Here is a 14,428-nt window from a genome sequence, read left to right on the forward strand (position 1 = left end):
CCGCTCGAGCGCCAAGATACCCGCTCGAGTGCGACCCGCTCGAGCGTAAGGAAATCCGCTCGAGCGTGAAAAACGCACCTGCAGAAGTTTTGCAGAGGCACAAAATGCTGAGAGTGTGTAAACTCCACTCGAGTGTAAAGGGACCCGCTCGAGCGGACCACGAAAAATCTGGGCAACTAGGAATGGGACTTAAGCTCAACCAACCTATTCGAAACATGCCCAATACATCCTAAAACTCAAGTATATGGAATTAAAGGATGACAAAAAGATATATACAACCACCAACTCCACGGAACCTAAGTCCGGATACAACAATCAAGTATTAGAGATATTTTTCTGACATAAAAACTTCACTTTAAACCTATTCCTCCCTTTTAATATTGTCAAGATCAAGAAATTATTTACCAGTCCTAAGTCAAATCCATATTATATCTCAACTTGATAATTATTGATTTATATAATAAAATTTGTTACATTTATGTTAGTATTTTAAGAGATAATAGAAGTAAGAATAAAATAAAAGGCTGATAATAATAACAAAATAGATTGTTCAATCAATCTGGTTTAGAACTGGAATCAATCTGGTTTAGAACAGATTGTTCAATCAATCTGATAATAACAAAACAGATAATAAACCAAAATGAGATTCAGAAGAGATTGTTCCACACCTCTCTGTGGTTTTCTCCCTATATTCCTTTCTCTGTAGAACCCGTAGAACCCTTAACACTGTGTATCAAGTTTGGAACAAAACAGATAATAATAGATTAGATAATAATCTGATAATAACCAAAATGGGATTCAGAAGAGATTGTTCAATCAATCTGATAATAACAAATAATCTGATAATAACAAAACAATAAACCAAACCCTTAACTCTGGAACAAAACAAAATAATAATAATAGATTAGACTCTAAAAGATTAGAAGTTTAGAACTGGAACCAAAAAAAAAAAAAAACCAGCTAAGATTCAGAAGAAGAAGAAGACGAAGGAGAGAGAGAGAGAGAGAGAGAGAGAGAGAGAGAGAGGTACCTCAGTAGCTCAGTTACAGTCAGTGAGTGTAGTAGACTGTAGATCGATCAATCTAACCATCTATTTCATTTTAGAACTGGAACAAAAAAAAAACAGATTAGACTCAGATTAGAAGAAGAGAAGAAGAGGAAAGCAGAGGGAGAGATACCTCAGTCAGTAAGTAGTGTAGATCGATCGTCAACGCTGTGTAGATCGATCGCCAAAGCCGTGTAGATGATCGCCGACGCTGTGTAGATCATCCGACAATGGGTAGGGTAGAGAGAGAGAGAGAGAGAGAGAGAATGAGAATGGCTGTCTTCGAAAATTAGGGCAAGAGGATGATGCATCAGAAAGGAAAAAGGGGGGAAATGAGCAAATATCAGCCGAAAATAAATAAAAAAAAAAAAGAGTCAATGGCGGGCGGGTCGGATCTGGCGGCTAAAATGGCGGGTTACCCGCTACCCGACCCGAACTCGGAAAATGTTATAAACCAGGCCCGCATCCGTCCGCCACGTGGCACGCATCCGTCCGTTGGTGGTCGGGTCGGGTCGGTCGGGTGTGGCGGGTCGGTGGATCCGCTGCACAGCCCTACCTCCAATTGTGATAAAAAAAAAAAACCACGGGAGAAACGCCACTAATCAATCCACTACTGAAGAAAGAAAGATTACAAAGATAACCAAAAAATTACCAAACGCATCAAATTTGTTTTCAAACCTTCTGTAACTCTTTCACCACAACCTTCGTCTCGAAATTGATCAGTATGAGATTGAATTCACAACCTCTAATGTCGAATTAACGACCACGCACAGTATCAAACTCCTTTGATGCTCCACGCTTGAATCTTCAGATTCCACTGAGGAAGAACACTCTTAATTATGAAGAAACAAACTCCTTGATGTATGTATCTTAGATCATAGGTTACAAACCCTCTCAAATATACCAAGGAAAACTCACCAAAGACTTCAGAAGAAAACCTCAAACAAAACCCTAAGACCCTTAAACAAGATCTAGAAAAAGTAACCCTAAAATTGAACCAATACGCGAATATATAGAAACACAGATCGCGCGGTCCGCTCGTGCATGGGAATTGACGCTCGAGCGGGGACTCTATATTGCGTGTTCTATACAGGGTTCACACTCGAGCGGAAGATCCCACGCTTGAGCGTCCAAACACATCACCCAGCATTTTTGCAGACGTACCAGATGCTGTGAGAGTGAAAACCCGGCTCGAGCGTCACTTTTCCTGCCCAAGCAGGAAGACTAAAACTTGAAAAACTGGAAAATCTACAACTTGATTACACATTTAATTTTTTCATGGATTTTTGACAACAAGAGGGTCTTAACAATCTCCCCCTTTGTCAAATCCCGGACAAAACTATTCTAAAACAATTTTCCTAACAAATACCCAAAAAAACAAACAAACCAGGTAATCAAAACAACCTCCTCAAAAACAAGAAAATCAAAATAAACACTAAAAACATGAACCACGCAGGGCTTAAGCAACTTGAGCAATCCCCTTGAAAAGATAAACACACAAACACAAACTAAAATTGTAGAACTAGATGAATAGCAACAGATATGTATATCAAAAAGAAACAATATATCCATCTATCCAACTGTATCATATCCAAATGTAACAATATATAAGCAAGTATATAACCATGTAGAAAAAAAAAAAAAAAAAAAAAAAACTATACCCATTAAACCAAGTGTATCCAGTATTAAGTAACTATACCCAGCAGACCAAGTGCACCCAATATCAAGTATAAACCAAGTATCAAGGATAAACCAAACCAAACTACTCCCCTTTTTTGCCGAGAGTGAGCAAAAACCAAGAAAAATAATAGCCAAAAACATGTCGGAACTGCAATGATCATGGAGCGGGTGGCTGCGACTGCATCAGAAGAAGAGACAGGATCTGATCCAACTGAGAAGAAGACTGGGCCACGGACTCCTCAATGCGCTGTGAAGAAGCCTCCAATGCAATGAACTGAGCATCAGCAGTGGTCTCGAGATCCGTGAGCCCTGCCTCAAAGATATCTATCCACCCCTCAAGGCGATCAAAACGCAAAGCAACAGACTGCTCAAAAGACTGAAGCTGGCCATGAATAATACGAACTGGAGGTAGCTGCTCCCCCTCACCAATAGCACCACCGACAACAGCTGCATCGTACTCAGCCTCTTCTGCCATAGCAGAAACATCACCTGTACCTACACCAGACTGACCTGCCCCAGTAGAAACCCCCCGAATGTGAGACTGACTTTGAGAGACAGTCTTTTTGGTAAAAGGTCAGGTAAGTGAACCAAACTCATCCTCATCAAATGAAAGGACCTCAAACTTGGCGAGAAGCCGGTTGATGAAGCACCCGTAAGGTAAACCAAGGTTATTACACTCATATGCAGCAACCATTTTCTGGATGATCAAAGTGGAAAGATCAATGGAGTGATGTTGAGCGAGACACTAGAGGACAAACCCTTGGTCCTGGTTGATTTCTGAACTATGGGTGGTGACGATAACATTGGCACACACAATGAGGTTGAGCAACCTAAACTTGGGTAGAAGCTCATTTTGTTTGATTAAGGAGCCGGAGGCCAAGGACGAGGGGTACCACATAAGGCAGTGGCAACCTCATTGAAATCACAAGTGGGATGCACAGGAAAAAGATAAAAGATAGGGTAGACTTTACTAATTCCTAACAACTCTCGAATAAGATCAGTGGTGACAGTGATTGACTTGGACCTGACCCAAGTCTTGAAGGACGGACCAATATCATCAAAACTTTCCATGTTACAGTAGAATTCACTAATCCAGCTAAGATTTTGGGGACTTGAGAAAGAGAGTACCAAATCCCCACCTAAGGGAGCAAAAAGAGGACGGACATGGATAGACTCAAAGGTATTGGGTTGAACATTACATTCGAGATGAACAGTTCAGGATGGATAAGACTCTCGAAACAACTTGGCTTTCTCTGCCGAGGGAAACTGGTCAGAGTTAAATGCAGGTCGTGGAGCAGTAGACTTCTTTCTCTTGAAAGTAGACATGACCAGACCAAGTAGAAGACAAAAAACAAAACACACAACCCTCATCCCAAGGCAAAAATTAAATCAAAAGAGGAAACAAAACATTAGTAACACAGTCAAGTACGGCAACATGAGTCAAGCAAACAAAGGTTATTTAAGCAAAATGATCAATGCATAGTAAGCCCAAGAGTACTAAATGCAACAGAGGTGAATCATGGTGAGCAAGGCAGCCATATCCCAAAAAGAACAAATGTACTCCATGGAAATCAGTGAAACATGCAATGGTAAAAAATCTTAACCCATCTCAAAATGCCAAAGACTCAATAAAACAAGACTAGTAGCACACAACTCATAACACTACCTAGACGAACATGAGTAAAGAAAGAGATAAAAAAAACAAATGCAACTATGAAAATAAAGAGAAAACTGAGAGGAAACAGAAGATGGGCACATACCTTGGGTGTGCGAGAAGACGAAAAATAGCAATGAAGAGGGCAAGGAAGACAAGGCACAGAGACGCCAAGGAGCCCTAGGAGAGAGAAAGAGATTTGGGGAAAAAATGAACTGAAGAGTCGAGGGAGGGAGTTTTAAACAAAACCAGTCCGCTCGAGTGTGAGGTTGAACGCTCGAGCGGGAGCCAAAGCATGCGTGAATACGCTCGAGCTAGTAAACGGACACTCGAGCGCCAAAGCATCCCTCGTAGATAGGGATGGCAATTTGAACCCGGCCCGATAGGGACCCGACCCCCCGTCCCCGATAAGAATGGTTTTTCCCCGAAAAATATCCCCGTGGGGACGGGGATGGTATTCGAAATTCAATCCCCGGTGACATTCGGGCCGGGGACGGTGATACACATTTCTTCCCCGGCCCCGGCCCCGCACCCTGCCCGGTTAGCCCCGATTTATATTATATATATATATATGTTTACGGCTTGGTTTGGTTGAACAACACAGGAGCACTCTATTTAAATATTAAATATTATATATTATATATGATATATGTTTGGGTCAACACTCTCTCTCACTTACATATTACATTCTCACTTATCTTCTCTCACTCTCTTCTTTCCAGTGGCGAGTTTGCAGTGGCGTGGCGACGGTGCGATCTCCTCTCCCCAGTGGCGATGGTGTCATCTCCTCCTCCGCAGCAGTGCGCACATCCTCCTCCGTCGCCGCCTCCTCCTCCTCCTCCTCCGCGCCACTGCCAAACCTTCGTACTCCGGCTTCGGTTCCTACCACGACAGATCTGGGCAGATCTGAGTAGATCCCATCTCCACCACACCACCGCAGATTTTACATCTCACATCTCAGATCTGAGAAGATCAGATCCCACCATTTATGTATATACATGTATGTGTATTTGTCACTGTGTTTGTAATATGTTTGTCTCCATATTTTTATTTTTTTTATTTTTTTTTGTGGTTGATGATGTTTCCGTTGATGATGTTGTTGAGGAAAATGATGTTGATGAAAATGATGTTGAGGGAGCTACGGGGATTTTCCGGGGTCGGGGAAACCCGATCCCCGTTGGGGGCGGGGGTGGGGGGGGTGATAGGTTCCCCGTCGGGGATCGGGGACGAGGACGGGGAGTTTTGTAGCTTCGGGGATCGGGGACGGGGAGTGCAATCCCCGGCCCCGCCCCGCCCCGTTGCCATTCCTACTCGTAGAACTGTAAAACATGGCACAAAATGCTGCAAGATAGAAATCCACGCTCGAGCATGATTTGTGCCGCTCGAGCGGGGACTAAACACCACCAAACATAAAAACCTTTTTTTGTTTTTTAAATAAAAGCAACAAAAACAAACACAACTTCAACCAGAGAAGAATGTCTTGTAAACAGCGGGGAGTATCATTGGAAGACTGTAACACTGAGATAATATTAATCCATCAATCACGAATCCTGTAAACTTGTACAGTTAAAAAAAAATATGAACCATAAGAGCATGAACAAGACAGATAAAATTTAGTCAATGATCATAAGCAACATGAGAATGTATAACTCAAAAACACACATGGGAGCTCACAAATAGAATGTATGTGTGTGCAATCCTTGAGAGCCACAAAGCTAGGGTTAATCCTCGTAGCGATCGAATGGCTGGACCTCTGACAAGAGTAACTGAACATCATAGAGAAAAGTCAAACCACTAGGAATTATGGGGTATTTGTGGAGTAAACGCGGAGGCTCTCCCTTAATCAATGAGTTCTTTTTTTTTTTTTTCAACTTTCTTTCTTGTGGGCACTCACTGGTGACATGCACGCCCAAGCATGTGGAGACCAAACCAGAGAAGGATGAAATAAAAAAAGATGGCATGGTTGGTGCCTCTGAGGTAGCCTTTTCCTAATGCCCGGACTTCAATGAACTGAGGGAGAAACCATGGAAGTGAATAAATGATGATAGATGGTTAAGAGACTCAATATCACTCATGATATAGTAGTATAGGTCAATTCCTTTGAAAAAGTACAAGAAACACTGTTAGCAGCCCATAGAGAACTTTGATCACTTGTGCCGAAACCCTTGCAACAGTTTATCTCATGTGTACAGAATGAGATCATGAAGTAAATGAGCATGGACATTCAGAGTGAGCTATGAACAATGACGAATGAGATCTTGTAAGCAACATGAGCAGTGTTTATATAAAATTTTTGATGCAAAGATAACAGGAATCAATGACTATGAGATTATAACATCCAAGCACACAAATAGCAATCACTGACTCCCCTTCAAGTAACAGGGAACACCTTAGTGACTGAGCACGACACCCAAGGTCTTTCTAAGGAACTCAAACCGAAGAAGATCAAGGGGTTTTGTAAAAATATCAGCCTTTTGATGCTCAGTGGGTACATGTTCAAGAACAACAAAGCCTTCTTCCACTAATTTTTGAATAAAATGATGACGAATGTTAATGTGTTTGGTGCGAGAGTGTTAGACACGGTTTTTTGAAATGTTTATGACACTTGTATTATCACAGAAAACAGTGAGAGTGTTCTGATCTGTCCCATAATCATGAAGCATTTGCTTCATCCACAGCATTTGTGCACAGCAACTCCCTACAATAATGTACTCAGCTTCAGCAGTCGAAAGAGAGATCGCATTTTGCTTTTTACTATGCCAGGCAACCAAATTATTCCCAAGGTAAAAACACCCCCCGAATGTACTCTTCTTATCATCAGCACACCCTGTCTAGTCGGTATCAAAAAAACCAGTAATTTCGACTGTAGTATCAGTAGAAAACTTGACCCCATACCCCAATGTCCTATTAACATATTTAATGATGCGTTTGACCGCAAGAAGATGAGACTCTTTAGGACTGGCTTGGTAACGGGCACAAACACCTACAGTGAAAGCAATATCAAGATGACTGGCAGTTGGGTAAAGAAGACTCCCTATCATACTCCTATAAAGGGTAGAATCAACATCAATACTAGAGGAATCTTTGGAAAGGTGAAGACTGGTGCTCATGGGAGTGCGTGCATGTTTGGCAGGCTTAAGACCAAACTTTGACACAAGATTTTTGGCATACTTAGTCTAAGAAACAAACATACCCAAAGGAGACTGTTTAATTTGTAGACCCAAAAAATAAGACAACTCTCCCATTATGCTCATCTCAAACTCATGTGTCATGCAATCCGAAAAATATTTCACAAGATGATCAGCAGTGGATCCAAACACAATGTCATCAACATAAATTTGAGCAACAAGAATATGAGACTTAGTATGTTTCACAAATAAAGTCTTACCCACACTACCCCTTTGAAAGTCATTATCAAGAAGAAATGTAGTAAGTCTATCATACCAAGCCCGAGGGGCTTGTTTCAATCCATACAAAGCCTTGTCTAACTTGTAGACGTGATTTGGACATTTAGGGTCCTCAAACCCTTTTGGTTGCTCAACATATGCCTCTTCTTTCAAGTACCCATTCAGAAAGGCACTTTTCACATCCATTTGAAACAATTTGAAACCAAGAAAACATGCAACATGAAGTAAAATACGAATAGATTTGAGACGTGCAACTGGGGCAAACGTCTCATCATAGTCAACACCCTCTACTTGTGAGCAACCAACCTGGCTTTATTCCTAACCACTGTACCTTTCGCATCAGATTTATTTTTAAAAATCCACTTGGTACTTATCACATTCATGTCTCTAGATTTGGGAACTAGAGTCCAAACATTGTTACGTTCAAATTGACCTAATTCTTCATGCATAGCATTGACCCAACTATCATCTACCAAGGCCTCTTTAAAATTCTTAGGTTCAATTAATGAAACATAACACATGTGATACCTCATCCCGAATCTGTCTTCAGGTTTTCATTCGATCCGATACACTTCTAATCACCTGTTGAGCTGGATGATTCAGTTTCACCCTTGCTGATGGTTTGAACTCAAGACTTGTGGTGACAGAAGCATCAGGAGTGATGTCTCTTTGTGCACTCTTTGGACTCTGACTTACTTGTTAGGATGGTGTTGTCTCAACTTCTTGTGCTTGGACCTTAGCTTCTCTTTGACTTTGTGGTTCAGTATTCAGGATTGGAGACTCACCATTGTCATCCTTATTTGCTGCTGGAGTAGGGGGACATGTGTTATCTATAACCACATTGATTGATTCCATTAAAGATGAATTTCGCAGGTTATAGACTCGAAAAGCCCTACTAGTGGTTGAATACCCTAGAAAAATATCTTCATCACTTCGGGAGTCAAATTTTTCCAAAGGCTCTCTATCTTTGAAAATGTAATACTTACTCCCAAAAGTTTTGAAGTATTTTACATTAGGTTTCAATCCCTTCCACAATTCATGTGGAGTTTGTAAAGTGCCAGGCCTTAAATACACGCGATTTATGACATAAACAGCAGTATTTAGGGCTTCAGCCCAAAACTTTGGAGGAAGTTTCTTACTAAGGAGCATGACCCTAGCCATCTCTTGAACAACCCTATTATTCCTCTCAACTACTCCATTTTGTCATGGAGTAATAGGTACAGAAAATTCATGCTTAATTCCATGCATATCACAAAAATCCGAAAACAAACTATTTTCAAACTCACGACCATGATCAGTTCGGATTCTTATGATACGCCCAATGGAAACACTCTATTCATTTTGGATTTTAAGGACTAAGGCCTGGAAAGCATCAAACGTATCAGATTTTTCCCTTAAAAAATTTGCCCACGAAAATCGAGTAAAATCATCAACAGTTAAAAAAATGTATCTTTTACCTCCGATGCTTTCAGTGCAAGTAGGTCCCATTAAGTCCATGTGAACCAATTCAAGAGGATGTTTGATTGTAAAGCTGTTCACCTTTTTATAAGGGGCACGGGTTTGTTTCCCAAGTTGACATGATCCACACACATGATTCAGATTCTTACTCAATTTAGGTACTCCTCTCACAAGCTCTTTGTTGGTTATCTTAGTTAGATCTTTGAAATTCATGTGACCTAATCTTTGATGCCACAAATCAATGTTACTTATGATGGTTGAGTGACAAGTGAGATCATTAGTAGTAACAATCCCATAGCAGTTATCAGATGTGCGAACCCCATGCAAGACGGTATTTCCCTTTTTATCCAAAATTTCACATTTATTTTTTGAAAACAATACTTCATGATGGGAATCACACATTTGCCTAATGCTCAAAAGATTTGCTTTAAGACCATCAACAAGTAAAGCATTTTCAAGCTTAGGAAGACCAGCTACACATATAGAGCCCTTACCAATGACTCTAGAAGTGCCACCATCCCCAAAGGTAACAATTTCACCTTCATATTTTTCAAGATAGGTGAAGTAGAATTTGTCACCTGACATGTGACAAAAGCACCCACTATCAAGATACCACATGTGTGAGTCACGTGCTTTTAGAGCAGTGTGAACAACTAGACAAGTCAAATTATCTTTTTTAACCCAAATCTTTTTAGTCTTAACAAAATCAGGTCTAGCAGTCTTGGTAAATGTCTTGGCGTTATGAACACCCTCATGAATCTTGGTATTTTGCCTAGACATGTAAAGTTGTCTCTTAACCCAAAAAGTATTCAATTTTCTACCCTTTTGAGACACCTTACCAAACAATTCAAAGCAATAAGGATGAATGTGGCCATAGCTACCACAATGATGACAAATAAAAACTGGTTTTACCTCCCTTTTGTTGATTTACCCCCTTTAGGTGGATGAAGAGAGGGATCATCCCGGTCTACCTTCAACTTTCCCTTTGCTTGAGTCTTCAGGTCATGTGATGTAGAGGCTTGTCCCTTGTGAGCTGTCGCATTACCATAGCCTAGCCCACTTTTGTCACAACCCATTTGTTGAGACCCAAGGATGTCTTCTAATGAATTGGAACCTTTGTTCCACATAGCAATTGTGGCTCTAGCAATTCGGAGTTCTTCATCTTTCTGACAAACCATCTCTTCCAATGTAGCTTGTGATATCTCAAGACTTTCAAGCTTTTTTTCATATGTGGAATACACTTTCAGGAGTTCATTCCTTTCAGTTTCACAAGATATGAGTTTCCCACATAGGTCTTGCCTGTCACTAGAGATCTTGATGACATTCTGCTTTGCTGTTACAAGTTCTCCTTTTAGCTTGACATTCTTGTTTTCATATGCTTTGAGCTTGAGAGAGAGTTTGTCATTGATTTTGGACAAATTCAGAGATTCCTCGTAAAGCTTTTCGTAAGCTTGTTGTAGTTCATCACCATTAATCTCATTATTGTCTTCTGATGTTTCATCATCTTCTTTTTGTTCCTCACTCTCCTTGACCTCATCCAGTCTAGCAACTAAGGTAGGAAAGGTGATAGATGGCAGTGAAGATGAATCTCCTCTTTCATGAAATTGGCTCAGAATTTCCCATGCATCTTTAGCCTTTATGCAGTGAGCAACCCGTTACTGCTCTTCATTAGAAATTGCTCCACGGATAGTAACCAGGACTCTCTGATTGCTCGAATTGTCATCACTTTCAACATCTTCTTCAATGGCTTGCAGCCTTCTGGGTCAAAAGCTTTCAGAAACGCCCTCATTCTGATCTTCCAATACAAGTAATTACTCCCATCAAAGGTGGGAGCATGATGCAGATTCTGTCCACGAGAAAATTCCACTGGCTTCGGAAGAGGTTGTGTGAAAGTGGAACAAAATGCCATGAAAGCACTATCCCCGTCTTTATCAGATTCAGCTTCTTCGGGTTCTTGCTCTGACCCGCTTTCATCATCCCAAATCACTGTGTAAACTTTCTTCCGATTCTTTTTCGACAGACATTCAAGGGCAATATGGCGAAACCCTTAACATTCATAACACTTGACCCCTTGCCCTTTTACAATCTTCTTTTTAATTTTTTGAGCAAGTTTTCGTGGAAAGTTTTACGTTTATCATTACTTTTGTCTTTTGAAATAGGGTCTCTGAAATTAGGCTTCTTTTCCTTTAAATTTTTTTTGAACTATTTAGTAAACATAGCCGTCATCTCTGACTCTAAGTCAAACTCAGTCACAGGAGTTTTTGCAGTCTCATGAGCACTAGTGAAAGCCACACTATCTTTTTATTTTTTCTTAGAAATCTGGTGGGCTTCATAAGTCTGCAAGTTTCCAACTAACTGATTAAGCTTGAGGGTATCAACATTCTGAGCCTCCTCAATGGCTGTCACTTTTGATTGGAACCTCTCGGGTAATGACCTCAAAATTTTACCAACAACTTTAGCTTCAGGAATTTTTTCACAGAGTGTGAAACAGGAATTCAAGATATCACTAAGTTTTGCATAGAAATCATCAAACATCTCATCATCTCGCATAAAAAGAGTTTCAAAGGCAGAGGTGAGACATTGAAGTTTTGACCTTTTAACAGAAGTAGTACCTTCGTGAATCGTTTCAAGAATGTCCCAAGCCTTTTTTGCTATCTCACATGTGCAGATACGACGAAACTCTTCAAGTGTGACGGAGCAAAAAAGGGAGTTGAGAGCCTTACTATTCCAACTCGAGTTTTGATAATCGGTTGTGTCCCATTTATCAAGGGGTTTGGGAATATCAATACCATCAATGGTGACAATAGGTTCACTCCACTCATAGATCACATAGTGCCAAACTTTCTCATCGATGGATTTTAAAAACGCTCTCATACGAGCTTTCCAATAAGAATAGTTTGTACCATCAAGTAAAGGAGGTCTATGGATTGAGTTTCCTTCACGAATTGAATCCATATCACCCAATCACACAAAATCACACTCCTATAGTTTTGATGAAAACAAAGAGTGACCCGCTCTGATACCAATTGAAAATCCTAAGAGATTCGTGATTCGATAAAGATTTAATTCCACCAATTCCCAATAATCTAAAACGCACAATCTAAATCAACAAGCACTTACGAAAGTGGTTTAGATTGTTATTTTTGAAAAATAATAAATCGACACACACGATTTTTACATGGAAAAACCACAATTGAAGCACCACCAATTGTGATAAAAAAAAACCACAGGAGAAACGCCACTAATCAATCCACTACTGAAGAAAGAAAGATTACAAAGATAACCAACAAATTACCAAACGCATCAAATTTGTCTTTAAACCTTCTGTAACTCTTTCACCACAGCCTTCGTCTCAGAATTGATCAGTTTGAGATTGAATTCACAACCTCTAATGTCGAATTAATGACCACACACAGTATCAAACTCCTTTGATGCTCCACGCTTGAATCTCCAGATTCCACCGAGGAAGAACACTCTCAATTATGAAGAAACAAACTCCTTGATGTATGTATCTTAGATCATAGGTTACAAACCCTCTCAAATATATCGAGGAAAACTCACCAAAAACTTCAGAAGAAAACCTCAAACAAAACCCTAAGACCCTTAAACAAGATCCAGGAAAAGTAACCCTAAAATTGAACCAATACGCGAATATATAGAAACAGAGATCGCGCGGTTTGCTCGAGCGTGGGAGTTGACGCTCAAGTGGGGACTCTATATTGCGTGTTCTATACAGGGTTCACGCTCGAGTGGAACATCCCATGCTTGAGCGTCCAAACACATCACCCAGCATTTTTGCAGATGTACTAGATGTTATGAGAGTGAAAACCTCACTCAAGCGTCACTTTCCCCGCTCGAGCTGGAAGACTAAAACTTGAAAAACTGGGAAATCTGTAACTTGATTACACATTTAGTTTTTCCATGGATTTTTGACAACAAGAAGGTCCTAACACTTTGAGCCATCCGTGCTTAAAGCCTCGATTCTTGAACTTCAAGGCTTCGTCAGAGTACAACTCCTTGGCCTTCAGCTCGCTGGCATCAAAGGCTTTGGCCGCGTCTGCCTCAATGAGCTTGCTCGCCTTCTTCTTCCTTTCCAGATCGGTCTTCAACTTTGAGATTTCTTCTTGAGCCGATTTTAGAGAGCCGTCTATCAAGTTTTCTCTCTCTTTGGCGGACCTTCGGAGCATATCGGCGTGTAGATCTTTCTCCTAAGCAGCAACTTCCCTTGTCTGCTTTTCTTCGGCCTTTGCCTTCGCCGTAGACAAATAAGCAATTGCAGCAATGGCCTTGCTTTTCTTTTCTTCTAACTAGCCTTCAAGGATGCCCAATCACTCTACGACGTCATAATGATGACGGCCGATCTCGGCGAACCTTCCCACTGCTTGGCAAAGCAATAAAGCCAAAACATGTTAATCTATGTAGAAATGAAAATTTTAGCTATTGGGAAATTTTGAGTGTTTACAACTTACCAATATGGCCGACTGCGCTACCAAGGCAATCGAGATGACATCCGGTTCGGCATGGAAAATAGCTCTATCAGCCGGCAAAAACAGCACCAAAGCCATACTTAGGGCCACAGCAGGATCTTTGATGGCCGACCTAATGGTCAGCACCGGCGCACTCCTCATCCGCGGTTAGATGGTGAATGTCTCGGCTAAATCATCTTCATTGGCGGCATCTCCAAACTTTGCCGTTTATCGATCAGTGCCTCCAACAACTCGATTAAGATCTTGGTAGGTCACTTCTGCCTTGTTAGATTGGCTTCCAAGACTTCTGTTTGATTCTTTTCAGCAACAAACTCGACCACTATCATTTCGAGGGCCATATCTTCTACACGAACCTCACGTGTCGGCGTTATTTGACTTCCCCTAGACCCGCCGACTTACCTCCTGGCTGCCATCTTCTTCGCATTTCGTCATCTGGAAAACTGGGCAAGTGATTCTCCTCCCATCTCCTCAGCTTCATATTCGACCCCAGGAATATTTTCTAATCTGGTAAAGATATCGTCTTCTGGAGTAGATAGATCTACTCGGCCGGAGGTGGAAGGGTGATCGGTGCAGTGGTCTAAGCTGACGTGCTCAAAGGCCAATTCAATTTCTCTGTTAAGTTCCTGATCTTTTTGCCGACCTCTTCACCGGCGTCGAAACCCTTGATACCAATATCCCTTAGACTCTTGTAACTTGG

General features: G+C 41.0%; 1 long non-coding RNA gene across 1 annotated transcript; it reads right to left on the minus strand.

The window, feature by feature from the left end:
* Positions 1-359: 359 nt before the first annotated feature.
* LOC145792264 (uncharacterized) lies at positions 360-1,555 on the minus strand. Its single transcript, XR_014331651.1, has 3 exons — positions 1,179-1,555; positions 1,031-1,106; positions 360-726 (listed from the first exon to the last, which is right to left on the minus strand). It is a non-coding gene; the product is annotated as an uncharacterized LOC145792264 (long non-coding RNA).
* Between the last annotated feature and the right edge of the window lie 12,873 nt (positions 1,556-14,428).

Source organism: Camellia sinensis, chromosome 6 (genome assembly GCF_055761805.1).
Source record: "Camellia sinensis isolate YWXY chromosome 6, ASM5576180v1, whole genome shotgun sequence".
NCBI classification, from domain to species: domain Eukaryota; kingdom Viridiplantae; phylum Streptophyta; class Magnoliopsida; order Ericales; family Theaceae; genus Camellia; species Camellia sinensis.